The sequence below is a fragment of the Euprymna scolopes genome, chromosome 14, assembly GCF_053919585.1.
Source record: "Euprymna scolopes isolate OS-2025 chromosome 14, ASM5391958v1, whole genome shotgun sequence".
NCBI classification, from domain to species: domain Eukaryota; kingdom Metazoa; phylum Mollusca; class Cephalopoda; order Sepiida; family Sepiolidae; genus Euprymna; species Euprymna scolopes.
This window is the reverse complement of record NC_136495.1, coordinates 107,567,607-107,583,502: the sequence shown is the minus strand read 5'-3', so window position 1 is coordinate 107,583,502 and position 15,896 is coordinate 107,567,607. Positions and strand designations below refer to the sequence as shown.

The 15,896-nt window shown below is 34.9% G+C and overlaps 1 pseudogene; it reads right to left on the bottom strand.

Moving 5' to 3' along the window:
* Positions 1 to 10,789: 10,789 nt before the first annotated feature.
* LOC145293477 (U2 spliceosomal RNA) lies at positions 10,790 to 10,905 on the bottom strand (annotated as a pseudogene).
* Between the last annotated feature and the right edge of the window lie 4,991 nt (positions 10,906 to 15,896).

Genomic DNA, 15,896 nt, shown 5'->3' with positions numbered 1-15,896 from the left:
GGAGGTACAAGTGTTTGCAGTTCGTCAGAGCATTCACCATTTAAGTATTTGTAGAACAGGCAGAGGGATGCAACATCTCGTCGATGGGACAGAGGCTGAAGCCTAGATGACAGTTCAGGACCGATCAGGTTGACGACTCTCTTTTGAACCCTGTCCAGGAGCGAGAGACAAGCAGCAGATGCACCAGCCCAGATGTGACAACAGTGCGCCATACATGGGAGAATGGTGGCCTTATAGAGGTACAGGATACTGTCAGGCGTAAGTAGTTTTCTAGCACGGTAGAGGGAGCCAACCTTCCTTGCAGCAGCCTTGGCAATGCTCTCAATGTATCTATTCCAGTTCATATTCCCTGTAAACGTTATCCGAGGAGTTTAAAAGCTTTCAGGCAATGTGTTGCTATTGGTGGTAGAGAAGGTTTCTTGTAGTTATTAGGGGGCGGCTCGATAAAATTTATTTACATTGGACGTTTGCTCAGCATATTTCTTTACTACGGATTCCCAAACAGTTCTTCCCAATTATTTAAATCAAGCTGGATGAAATTTGCAAAGCATTTATTTCCTAGTAAAATGGATGAAGCGAATATCGTCTCATTTTCTTGCATGGTTAATTGCTTTCTGTGCTCGGCAACAAAAATTTGGATGTCTGTTGTACGAGGGTGGCCCCAAAAGTAAAGACTCTTATTTTTTTTTTAACTTAAAAAGTTGAAGAACTACGAAGACGGTATTGGTAACATTATAACGAACGACCTTTAGTGCTACAGAATTTATTTTTGTACATATTTACCTCCGTTCTCAATGCACTTTTACCATGAATTCAATCATGCGCCCCTGCTTCTGATGCACGTCCATGACAGGGATTGCTTTCTTAGAATCTGATACCGTAAATATCTGCAATAGAAAGATGAAGCTTAAATTATTTAAGGGGACGGCTCAATAACAATTTTTTTACATTGGACTTGGAGACGACAATATTGCAGTCAGCCGGAAAACAGGCCAGTAGAACAGTGTTCGACAGGCAGGCAATTATAGGAAAGAAACTTTGTTCATGGAATGTGCGTTTAGATTTAGGCACAGATAGAGAGTGGGGAAATTGTTGGTTGTGATTGTAGTTAAACGAGTGTTTTTTTTGTGAGAGTTTGGCAAGGGGAGACAATAGATTGAAACTTAGGCTATCACTTGCCATGAAAATAACAATAGAGAAGAGAATGTGGCAGATTTGAAGTGCACTGGTAGGACTTCCATCTACGAATCGTGTCACCGACGGTCGTAATTGAGACATTCTACAGTGTTAACATTTTTTCTATACCCTGAATTATCCATGTGTAGCTGAACAATTAATTTTCTTGTCTTTTCCGACAATTCTCCAGATTTAGATATTGTATAAACAGTACGACTAAATTGACCAAAATAAATAATACGCCGTCAAGAGTTATCTGGATTTACGTAACTCTCTGAACAATTACGTAACAAATATTTGGCTAATTAAAACTATTTTTTCTTTGTGTTGGATATTTTTGGACTTTAGATATGACATTTATGTAATTATCTAGTGAATGCGTAATTATATAAGATTTTTGATACGAGATTTGTATTTATCATACAAAAATGCATTAGAATAACATTTTGTTATTGTTTTCGTTTTCGTGTAATAAAAATTAATGAACTTTTTGCTTTGTATCGGATACTTATTGCATCCACTGTATATGTTCCATTTTAGATCAGGAGTGAAAGTCAGTTCCAAAAGCTTGGTAAGACTTGATATTTCCACAAGACTAGAGCCAATTGGGGCGAGATGGAGTTCAGGAGTGAAAGTCAGTTCCAAAAGCTTGGTAAGACTTGATATTTCCACAAGACTAGAGCCAATTGGGGCGAGATGGAGTTCAAAGCGATTATGATAAAAAGAGAGACGCTTGGTTTTAGATGCATTCAAATTAACCAGTCACCTTTTTCCCCATTGCACCAAATGTTCAAGATCAGAAAAAAGAATTAGAAAAATCCTGCTCATTACCGGTCTTTGGAGTGTTGTCATAGATTGTGGTATCGTCCGCATAAATGTCTACGAATGGTCTAAGAATGTGATTTGGAAGATTATTGATGAAGATCAGGAAGAGGGAAAACCTGAGGAACGCTAGCATCGATACTTTTAGTTTCTGATTTCTGCCCATTGGCGACTATTAGAAAAAGGATGTAATAATTGAGAGAACATTTCCAGTTATTCTATAGCTGGAACTCTTATGAAGTAGATCATTATCCCATACCTTATAAAAAGCATTTGATATGTCAAAAGGTATTGCTCTAGAAATGAAACCCCTGTCAAGCGATTAACTAATCGTGCGTGATATAGCAGTTAGCATATCAGTTGTAGATCTAGCAGAACGGAAACCCTATTGCATGTCACTGAGTAAGTTCTTTCTGCTGAGGTGGTTGACCAATTTTCTATTCATAACAGATTCCAGCACCTTACACATGATCCGCAGGAGACTGATCGGTCTTTACTGAGGGACAGACGACAGATGACAAAAAGTGGCTCGTGCTAATGGTACCAATACCGTCTTTGTAATTCTTCAACATTTTAAGTTTAAAAAAATGAAGTCTTTACTTTTGGAACGACCCTCGTATGCGTTCCAGACGCACATGCACAGCCATTGTTCATTGCTAGAAAAAATGCATTGAGAATGGTGTTAACTATGCAAAAAATCAAAATCTAGAACACTAAACGTGGCTTGTTTTAATGTAACCACTTTCGTCTTCGTAGCTCTTTAACTTTTTGAGTTAAAAAAATAAGAAGCTTTACTTTTGGAACTAGCTTCGTATATTACCCATAAAGAAGGTGTCAATATATGGGAGGACGGTTTCATGATTACTGAAACGACATGCCCTCCCCCACCCCAACAAAAATTGGAGATATTGAATAACTGGTAGGGGTCATAGAATGACAATAGAACAGATACTACACTATTATCAAAGAAAGTGGTAATGTCGTTGAGAATGGTCTTATGACAACAGAACAGATATTATATTACACCCCCCCGCACAAAGCCCCCATAAAAAAGAAACTGACTTTTAATTAAAAGAAATATAAGTTGTTTTGAACTAGCAAAAAATATACTCCTTCCGGTCACATATTTTTGCTAGCCCGACATGATGTTATCATGATGAACGAGTACATACTGCACTGCCCGTCCCTCAAGGAAGAGGTAATGCTTGAGAAGGTAGTCTCATTACAGCACAACATATAATGCAATACATCCCCTCTACTATAGATAGAATATAAACAAAATAGTCTGAAATAGTTTTCGCTTCAGACAGACACCAAATCTCCATCATACTATTTTGAATTGGAAACCATGTTTAATTTCAGAAGAGTTTCTCCGATGGGTAGCTATTCTGTATAAGTCTTGGAGATGAAAAGGAATTTTCGGTGGGTAGCTGTTCTGTATAAGTCCCTGACTTTAAAATTTTGCAGGCAAATAGCAAAAGATCTTTCTCGTGTGAACACAAAAAAAATTTTGTGTGGAAATGTTGAAAGATTCTATATTTTTATGGAACAATTCTGGTTTCTGATTGGTTGCTAGCATAACGTGACTACAATTGATTGGTCAGTTCCTATCGCCAGTGTCTATAAGTAGAACCTTCCAAATCGTGGTGAGACGACAACAACTAACATGATGGATTAAAAAATAAAAATTAAAAAGGGATAGCTAACCGGGTTTCGTTTCTCGCTTAATAGAATTAAATCGACGAAAAATTGGGATTAAAAACAATCAAAGGCCTTTGATAAGGTATGCCATAAGAATCTACTTCACAAGGTTTCCAGCTACGGTATAACTGGAAATGTTTTCTCAATCATTAAATCATTTCTCTCCGATAGGCTCATAAGAGTAGTGGTAGATGGACAAAAATCGGAGGCCTGCAATATAAATGCTGGAGTCCCTCAGGGGTCAATCCTGGGCCCATCTCTCTTCCTGATCTACATCAATGACCTCCCTAAACACATACTTAAATCATTCGTTGACATCTATGCTGATGACACGACCATCTACGGCAACACATCAAAGGCTGTAAATGACAAAATTCTCTCTGATTCTCTCTCCTCTGATCTCGAGCGCGTGGTTCAGTGGGGGAAGATGTGGCTGGTTACCTTTAATGCATCCAAAACCAAACTCCTATCCTTACATCATCAACGCTCTGATCCCCATCTGGCATCAATTGTGATGGATGGCTCTCGTCTGGGTGAGGCCCCGTGTTTTGACAAGCTTCTGGGTTTGACCTTTACTCCTGATCTGAAATGGAACACGTACATCAAGTCTGTTGCCATGGTCGCTGGAAAGATGGTGGGATCCTTCTACCGCTCCAGAAGATATCTCACTACTGATGCAATTCTCTATCTATATAAAAGCCAAGTACGTCCAAGGATGGAACACTGTTGCCATATCTGGGCAGGAGCTGCTAAAAACAGCCTATCCTGCCTTGACAGAGTACAAAATAGATTCGTGGCTTAGTGGGGAATGCCCTTTTCTCTACCCTGCAACCTCTCTCCCATAGAAGAGACGTTGCGAGCCTATCCTTGTTTTATCGTTATTTCCATGGCAGGTGCTCATCTGAACTCCAATCTCTGGTCCCCCCTCGCCAATCTTTCACGAAAAACACCTGTCTAGCTGAATCCACTGTGAAAAATTTCCCCCACTCTATATCTATGCCTAAATCAAAACGCGGATTCCATGAACAAAGCTTCTTTCTTAGAACTGCACGCCTGTGGAACTCTGTTCCGTCTGCCTGCTTCCCACCGGACTACAACTTGGATGTCTTCAAGTCCAATGTTAACAAATTCCTTATGAACCGCCCCCTTAAGTAAACACTTTATCAAATCTCCACACTAACGTAATGTACTTGCAATGACCCTTATCCCTGAGTGGCTTCCGGGCCTTGATAAGTGGTGATCACTGTGTAAAAACAACAAAAAAAAAATTGTCATAAATATGGCGAGGGGGGGTAAGAAATATAATTAAGAAAATAAAAAAATAAAAAATTAATTAATGGGGAAAAATCACATAGAAATCAAATTAAGCCCTGAGGGATTTTCTTTTTGTTGCAAAGAGAAGGTCTGAAGGACTTAATAAAAATAATTTTTAGGATTTTTTAAACAAAAGACGAATGCAACCTGCTTAAGATCGTAAACATGTTGACGCTAACGTTTGTGGCACAAACATGTTTATTTATAAGGTGCTCGCAGATCACAGAACCATATGTATTATTCAGAACGTCAGATGGCGAAAAATTTGCATAACGAATCTTTGATGGTACGTGTTGTTATAAACGAAAATCCAATCGTAGCGCGGACTGCAACTATACTTAAATAAATAAATAATAGAATTATTATGGCGAGGGGAGAACATCTTTGCTAATGAACGACAACATAGGTCTAGTTGTAGGTTCGACACACAATCACACCGTTGTACAGACAAAGAGATTTGCTTAGCAAATCGGTCACTCATATTATCTAGCAAGGTAGACGAAGGTAAATTGACTAAAATTTCTTTAGATTTGTAAAAATTGGAAACTTTCTTATTAATGGTAGATTCAACAATGTCTAAGGGGTAGTATGTTGCAAAGGGTCTTAGTGATGAATTTAATCTCGTCATCCAGATTGGCCTTAGAACAAATCATTGAAGACCTATGTGTTAGGGTCTTAATTAAATTAAATTTTTGATTTGTAGGACAAAATGAATCCCATCGAGTACAGAGGCCGGTAATAGACAGAAATAATAACAAAATAAGTATCAAAAGGTCTTGGAAACAAGAAACTCTAAAAACGGAAGAGTAGAATGAGGATAGTTTTGCATAAAAAGTAAGGAAATCTTTAATGCAAAAAAAACTATAATGTTCCAAAACGGGTTTCAAGCCATTTAGTTAAAGTTGTGTTGAGAGAACCTCTCATTGATAAAATGGGTTTCAACGGCATCCCACATTTATGAGTCTTATGTAAACTATATAGATGAGTGGTGGGACGGGAATAGAATTAGTGGGTCGGGTTGAATTTGAAATGAAAGTAGGAAGAACACCACCACCACCACCATCTATAATAGAAAGCTCACCTGGGCTGACGGTTGACATGCTGTTTTTTTCTTTTTTTTTTTTTTTTGCTCGATCCCATTTGACTGGAGATCGACTTCTCTTTGGGCTACTGCACTGTCCGAAAAAAAAAACAAACAAACAGTTTTCATTATTTCAGCTGTTTTGAAAGCTTTCCAATCGGATTATATGCATCATCACGCTGGAATTAATTTTGGAGTCCATTCTCTCTAAAGAACTATTTTCGCATTTCGGATCAACGTGAGAGAATTTTTATACAAGCTGATTTTTTCACTTCTTTTCTTGACAATTTATAACTACAATAAAATGAGGTTTCAGTTAATGCCATAACCAGCCAATTCTAGCATTGATACAAATATAGTTTGCTAATTTCTTTATGTCCTCTGATGAGAAAAATAACAAGAATAGCATTCCTGGAAACTCAGCGGAATAAGGACTGTAAATTGTTTTTTGGTGTATTCAGTCAAACAATTAATTTTAATTGCAAAGTTCAACTTACAGTTTGAATTTTCTTATATATATATATATATATATATATATATATATGTATGTATGTATGTATGTATGTATGTATGTATGCACACACACACACACACACACACACACACACACACACACACACACACATATATATATATATATATATATATATATATATATATATATATATTATACTAGAATTTCAGCCCGGCTTTGCCCGGGTGTTTTGAGGTGTACGCTTAGCAAAACAAAAAAAAGTCAATTTTTTTTTAATTTGACCCCTATTATGACCCCTTAAGATTTATAGTTTCGGGCTCAAATCACTTTATTAAGTTAGATCCAGGTTCAAGGAACCTATATCTAAAATTTCAAGTGTCTAGACCCAAAATTGTCGGAGGAGTTTGGTAGAGTTCTTAAAGGTCAAATCGTTGAAATTTGACCCCTTAACAGCAAAATTTCTGGCTGACACCCGTCACATCGATTTTCCCAAATCTCAGTACCCGGTATTTCAAATTTCGAGTCTATAGACTAAAAATTGACAGAGTTATTGCGTAGGGAAATGTACACAGACAGACAGACAGACAGACACGTTCACTTTTATAGATATATAGATATTTAAGAATAAAAGCATAGTTACATTCCAAGATCCAAATATTCATTTTTCATGCAAGTCGAATATTATTATAACAATATCGACTTGATATTGACAATAATAATGATTGCTTCTGCATAATGATACGGATCTGTCAAAAATGTACCAAAATTTAAAAATGCTGGGGGAGCTGTTTTGCGTGAAAAATAAATATTTCGATCTTGGAATGTAACTATACTCTTATTCTTTTATATATGCTCTGTTTGTTTAATATACGTTGAACTTCTAAGCAAAACAGATTGGCATACACAAAGAGTGAAATATAATTGAACACACATATTTTACTAACACAGACACACACACACACACGCACACACGCGCACACACGCGCGCACACGCACATATATCTTTTTATTATGTTCCTTCGTTAAACAACAACTTTTTACCTTTTACTCAATTCATATTAAATGTCGATATGATTCTCAATAATAATAATAATAATAATAATAATAATAATAATAATAATAATAATAATAATAACTAGCGGGACCCGTGGAAATTCCACAGCAGCATTTTTCATATGTAATATATTGTTGCTGGGCATTCTGTGAGCGTTCTGTTCAGCATGAATGAAGGCGCAATCATATTATTCTACTTTTTTATTAAAAACCGTATCGCCCCCTTACTAAAATAATAACTTTGATATATTTCCTGGGCTGATTATTTCATTACAAACACACCAGTCAATTAACTCACATTTTATTACTTTTCCTAATTATTGAATATGTTACTATGTTCGACAATACTTTTTCGTAATTTCAACCCACATTATCGCCCCTCCCTTAGCTAAAATATTAAATTTGATACATTGTATTGGCTGATTATTTTATAAAAAAAACCACAACTATCAGTTAACTCGCATTTCATCATTTTTAATAATTCTGGGATATGCTACTAATTTTGACAATAATTTTTCCTCATTTAAACTCACCGTATCGCACAATTTACTAAAATAATAACTTTGATATATTGTCTAGGCTGATTATTTCATTACAAACACACATCAATCAACTCTCATTTCATCATTTTTCATAATTCATGGATATGTTACTAATTTCAACAATATTTTTCTATAATTTAAACCAATGTTGTCGCTCAACCATACTAAAATAATAACTTTTATACATTTGCTGGGCTGATTATTTCATTACAAACACACTAATCAATTAACCTCCATTTTATTATTTTTCATAATTCTTGGGTATGTTACTAATTTTGACAATCATTTTTATAATTTATACCCATATTATAGCCCTCTTCTTAATAAAATAATAACTTTGAAATATTGTCTGGAATTATTATTTTATTACAAACACAATAATGCATGAAATCACATTTAATCATTTTTCATAATTCTTGGATATGTTACTTATTTCGACAATCAATTTTCATAATTTTAACTCACATTTTCGCCCTTCCCCCTTTACTAAATAATAACTTTGATATATTGTCTAGGCTGATTATTTCCTTACAAACACACACATAAATTAACTAATATTTCATCATTTTTTCGTAATTCTTTGATATTTTACTAATTTCGACAATAATTTTTCATAATTTACGCCCTCCTTACCTCTTTTCCCGTTACTTATATAATAACTCTGATATATTGTCTAGGGTAATTATTTTATTATAAGCACACCAATCAATTAAATCACATTTCGTCGTTTTTCGTAATTCTTGGATATGTTACTAATTTCGACAATAATTTTTTTATAATTTAAACCATCCTCATCACCCTCTCTTACTAAAAAATTACTTTGATATATTGTCTGGGCTGATTATTTAATAAAATCACAACTATCAATTAACTCACAATTCATTTTTTCTTAATTCTTGGATATGTTACTAATGTCGACAATCATTTTTCATCATTTTAACCCACATCATCGCCCCACTTACTAAAATAATAACTTTGATATATTGTCTGGTCTTATTATTTCATGGCAAACAGACTAATGCATTAATTAACATATCATTTTTCATAATTCTTGGATATGTTACTAATTTCGACAATTATTTTTCATAATTTAAACCATCCTTATCGCCCTCTCTTACTTACATAATTACTTTGATATATTTCCTGGGCTGATTATTTTATTATAACCACACACTCGATTAACTCACATTAAATCTTCGTTCATAATCCTGGATATGTTACTAATTTCAACAATAATTTTCATAACTTTAACCCCATATGTCGCTCCCTCTTACTTAAATAATAACTTTGATATATTGCCTGGGCTGATTATTTCATTACAAACAAATCAATCAATTCTGGGTATTCTCATAATATATATGCTTCAACGATCTGATCCAATCCCGAGTGACGCCGCATATTCTGCTAATATATATCGTTCACCGATCTCATTCAATCCCGGCCGACGCTGGGTAGTTTGCTACTATATGTTTTCCACCTATGTCATTCAATACTGGGCGATGATTTCTGATAGTATATATTTGCACATCTCATTCAATCCCGGGACTTCATGTCCGCCACCCCACTGTTGTAAATATACATTAAATAATGTAATGTTTTAATCGTAAACTGTTTCACCCATTTCCGGGACTGACTTTATATCCCAAACCCACTGCTAAAAATATACCTGGAATAATGTAATATCTGAATAGTAAACTGTTTCAGCCATTTCTGGGACCGACTTTATATCCCAAACCCACTGCGAAAAATATACATGAAATAATGTAATCTCTAAAACGTAAATGGTTGCAGCCATTTCTGGAACTGACTTATAATACCCACCCCACTGTTGAAAATATACATGAAATAAAGTAATGTATGAATCGTAAACTGTTTCAGCCATTTCCGGAGCCGACTTCTTTATCTCCCATCCTACTGTTAAAAATGCACATTAAATAAAGTAATGTGTAATGCGTAAACGGTTTCACCCATTTTCAGGACTGATTTAATACCCCCCACCCCACCGTTAAAAATGTACATGAAATAAAGTAATCTTTAAATCATAAACGGTTTGAGTAATTTCCGAGACTGACTTCATATCCTGTAACCCACTGCTTAAAATATACTTGAAATAAAGTAATGTTTAAATCATAAACTGTTTCAGCAGCTTTTCGAAACTAATACATAAAAACATTAACACGGTTAGGGATTAGGCAACCATTGCTTCAACACGAATTTCTGAGTGTAGTATCAGTTTCAGCATTCCAGTGACTTAAATACCCCCTTTTTTGGTCTTGGTTAATGGAGGAGAAATCCTTCATTACTGATACAATTTTTATTTTTGTTATTTACCAGAGTGCCCTTTTGGGGAGCTGGTTTCCCTCTAAATTTTTAACCGACCTCATGTCTAATTCTGCCCTTGTGGGGAGGGAAGTAAACAAAAAAATAATCAGAAAGGACATTTTCCAGGGCATTTTATAATTAATCAGAAGTGACATTTCCAGGGCATTTTGCAATTAAATCAGAAATAACTTTTCTCAATTACTTTTTTAATATTAAAACTTTGTTATATTAAACATAGTACCTATTAACGATGCCTCCCCACGGGACAGATTTAGACACCAGGGTCGTTTTTTAACGTGGAGAAAAAATTGTCTTCGTCATAAAGGATTCCTCTTCCACTAAGAGAGAAGAAATTGAAATGTAGCACCTGAAGAACAGATACTACACTTTGATCTTAGCCAAAAGGCCAAGAAAGACAAATCATTTTTATTAGCTTTGTCTCAACAGCGACACCAATTTTTGTTTTATATTTCAAGGGTGACAAGGTTTATTTGGAAATATTCCACTTTCCTGTTTTAGGGATGCACAGCATGATAACGGACGGAGCGATAAGCGTAATAATATAATGATAATAATAATAATAGTGACCATAGCCACTATTATTATTATTTATTTAAAACATGATTTAGTTTGTTGACGAAAACGCTCCGTGGTGGTTTCGGCTATGGCCAGGGACCAGGCAACAAGTTAATATGGCGAAATAAAGAAATAATTATAAAACTAACAAATCTAGAGACATTTTCTTTCATATGAACTCATATTTTCAAGCCCAAGAAATTGGACGGACATTTTGTTTTGGTTCAAACTACTAGCTAAAATAACCCTAAGAATTTCTATGATGACAACCGTGGCTCAATATTTTCTAAGTTTCAAGTCAACTACAAGCGGTAAATCAATTTGTTATATTGCAAAGTTGGCCAGGCTTGTCCAAACCTGCCCGGATTTGACCGCGGCCACTATTAGTCTACCTTTGAATTTCCATGACAACAATAGAGTGAATGAACGAAGAAAGTTGTGAGCACGCAATTAAGATTATTATTTCATAAATCCAATTGTTGTAAACTTTATCACGCTCGTACAACATTCACATAAAATCAGATTAACGAAGATTCCTCATCTTCTAGATTATCAGCATAGTCAATTGTAAAAGTTGACCTCATTTCTTCCTAGGTTTATACTCATACAGTATCGTACCATACGAGGCTATCCCGAATATATATATATATATATATATATATATATATATAATTATTTTTTTACTATAATAATTAAATACCTACAGACACTAATGTTTCATCCTTTCGGGAATCTTCAGTGCAGAGTGTCACGATTAATACCAGTCGAACGATTTGAACCCCGCAACACGAGACATCTCTGGCTCGATTAGCGAAGACCTAATCCATTCGGCTACCATTAACCGCGTGAAATAACGTTGAATTTAAACATTTTAATTTTAAATGTTAATTTACGTCAGTCAGAGAGTGATCTAATCGTTATACGATGATCTATGCATAAGAGCTAAATTGACCGACTTTAATTCAACTGAAAGTGCTCAACGATAAGAAACGAATTTCTTAAAGGGGCTGTCATAATTATTTTTTTTACTATAATAGTTAAATACCTACAGACACTAATGTTTCATCCTTTCGGGAATCTTCAGTGCAGGGTGTTACGATTAATACCAGTCGAACGATTCGAACCCCGCATCAGGAGACATTTCTGGCTCGATATATATATATATATATATATATATATATATATATATATATATATATATATATATATATATATATATATATATATATATATGTATGTATGTATGTATGTATTGCTTGATTCTCGTGATACATTAACCTGCGAAATTCATTGAATATTTTGCAAAAAGCTTCCCTCTGTTCCCTCTAATGAGCAGATTTTACTCTCTGAAACTCCATGGAATAAAGTTTTTCTTGTTTTATTTTCACTCCTTGTCGAATATTTAAAATTTGTATACCTTCCTTATAGGTTTATAAAGGTTTAAAAAAAAAATGAATATTTTCAACATCAAGATTTTCATTATATATATATATATATATATATATATATATATATATATATATATATATATATATATATATATATATATATATATATGTATACTTAATAATAGTTTAGCTGTTTATTTTTTCTTACTTATTAATAGTTTATCTTTGTATATTTTTATATTTTATTTATCTATATTTTTTTCATATATTAGTAAAATAGTAACTGTATTATTTTACATTTTTTTTTATTGAGAAAGTGCTATTATCCACTGGAGAGCCATGTATTTAACAGATGTCCTGTTTTTAAATCTCCGAAACAGCTACATGGTAAGAGGCTGATGATCCTCGTTTTCTATTTACAAAATTTTAGTTCAACTTTTCTCTTTTCGTCCTTATGTAGTTAAATTCTGTTTTAAAATTGAAGACTTTTGCGAAATCGGCTTATGCAAGTGCTAAGTCTATTTATATTTAACAATTTTAGTTAATGCTTTTTTTTTTCTTTCTTTCATCCTTATATAAACGAATTCTCTTTTGTCATTATAAAATTTTTAGAAATCAGATTATGTAAGTGCTAAGTTTGCGATAGGTTAAAGTTAATACTTTTTCCTTCCGGGAATTAAAAGTGCATTCTTTATTTTTATTTTTGCATTTTTTTTAGTCAAAGCTATATATATATATATATATATATATATATATATATATATATATATATATATATATATATATATATATCACCTGACGAAGGCCAGAGGAATAGTTGGTCGAAACGTCATAGAAACAACTAATACAGATGAGAATAATAGTCCGAAATAAATAAATTACTATTTGTTCATGTTTTAATTTTTGAACCTTGCAGCAAACATGTCTTCACAGTTCAGGCATTAACGTCAAAGGAAAAAGAAATTTGTAAGATAAACTTTCTGGTTTCGATTGTCGGTGGTGCACGAGTTAATCTTTTTAAAACTTTTAAAATTATTACAATATAATATAATAATAATAAATATGAATGCATTAATTAAAATATCATATTATAGCGTATTTAACGACCGGGCAATGCCAGGACTGCTATATATATATATATTTTTTTTTTTTCACCGGGAAATTTATTCAATTTGTTTTCACTTCGTTAGTCGCTGATGATTTGATCGATTTTTAATGGCATTTAAAACGTCAATGCACCTCAATGAAACCAGTGTATGTCTCCAAAATATGTCACATACAGTTTTTAAATAAATAGTTTGTATATATATATATATATATATATATATATATATATATATATATATATATATATATATATATATATATTAGGATAAAAACATGGAAATCGCGATGATCAACTTAGATCAATGCAAAGCTTTCGACACCGCCAATCATCGCTTCCTAGCATCTGTTTTACAGACCATCAGACCTCCCTACTGTAATGCGCGTGACGGCAGTGGTACAGGCTAACGGTAAACGCTTCAAATCCGTCGGTATCTCCCGGTTGATGCGTCAGGGCGTCGTCCCTGCTCTGCATCTGATGACAAAGGCGCTCACTGGTTACGATAGGATCACCGGGGCAAAACTCAACTGTAGCAAGTCAGTTGGACTACGGTTGGGTGCCTTTCAGCTGAAAAGATTACCCAGTTCCAATCCTTGGTGTGTGCTTCGTATCGTGCCTCCATCTCGAGAGAAATTAGTCGGAAGTACAATCAAAGGTTGAAGCGTAGGTTACCTCTTTGCTATGGAGGAAATTCCTTAAAGGATGCCACTTACGTCTTTGCTCTCCTACCGATTCTGTTGCCTGCATAAAAAACCTAAAAGTCACAGCAGCGCCACCTGTTCTCTCTTCTTTGGGACAGATAGCGGAATTAGGCTCGAAGACAGGTCAGTATTCAATATACATATGAGGGAGGCTTAGAGATGCATTTAATGTGTCATCGAGATACCGAGAGACTGACCTTCCTAATTTAACTTTGACGTAGGAATCTGCGTGAAATATGAGGTCGATAGTGTCTTTTGGGATTTCAATCGAATTCTTTTAGTCGAGGGTCGTTGGAGGCCGAGGAGTAATACGCAGTTTTTCAGAGAATTCCAAGCCGCGTTCACAGAGCTTTAAAGGTCGAGTAACATTTCTTTGAATTCTAGAAAAAAATTCCATATGAAATTAGTAAGAGGGGTTTGCGGATGATCCACTCGTCGGACGGTTAGAAGAGAATATGCGCCCCAAATGGAGTTGGGTGACTGATTTGAGTCATTTCAACAGCTCTAAATTCTCTCTGACCCAGCGATTGGCTTGAAATGCGTTGCCCATCAATGCCGTACAACACTGTTCCGGAATAGTAGACCCCCCCTCCTTGAGTGTCTCCGCTGCGACAGACTAGCAAAAGAAACATCTGAACACGTCTTTTTTCGAATGCCGCGAATTCCGGTGATACTATACATATGTCAACGACAGGTGACGGCTCGTATCAATCCGAAGCACCCTCGTCCGATAAATGATAATTTACAAAAAAAAAAAAAAAAAAAAAAAAAACTAAGCGTACTCCCATGGAATTTATTCAACCATATTGTGTAATGTATTCTTGAAACTACCTTGCATATAGTTAAATATAGATTTCCCAAAAGAATATATATGAAAAAAAATTAGGCATTAGGCGATCAGCTAGCGATTAACAACATTCACGACTTCCGGTTGTTAGAATACTCCCTGATTTACCGTTATGCCTGCATTTGACATTTATAGGTGTTTAATTTCCCTTAATACTTGTATTAAAGGCTTAACAAATGATGATAGAAAGTTAAATTATTTATACACTGCATACATTTTGCATCCCGAGTAATCGATAACGCTGGCCGTCGTGAACCAGGGAGAGACGAATGGTCTTTCTCGCGATACTATGGGTATATCAACGAGGTACCGACTCGTATCAATCCGGAGCATCCTCACCTGCTAAAAGTATCTGGGACAGGGAGGGATGAATGGTGTTTCTCACTCTCCTGGCCACAGCGCGAATAGTGATGTGGCGTCTGGTGTGTAGTCTTTTGCTGATCAGGATCTGATCATGTTCTTTAAGCACTAGCTGAAGGTCAAGATCAAATGTTCCATGATTTTTGAAAAAAAAAAAAGGTGGATACAAGTAGTGAGCTTGTGTGTAGGAAGAGAAATGAAGTGTGAGTATATGTTACCTGCCTGAGCGTGGCGCACGTGGTTCATGACCCTATCGGATCCCTTCTCTTCGAATCAGTTTCTAGACTCTTTGCTAGTCCCTTCTCTTCTCCATATAGGAAGCCTCTAAGATGCCCACTCCCATTTAAAAAACCTTTTTCGTGCCCGGCCGTTCACAAATAGCATTCACCTTGGAAAGACATTACTCACTCTCCAAACTGTTCAACCCCGGTTT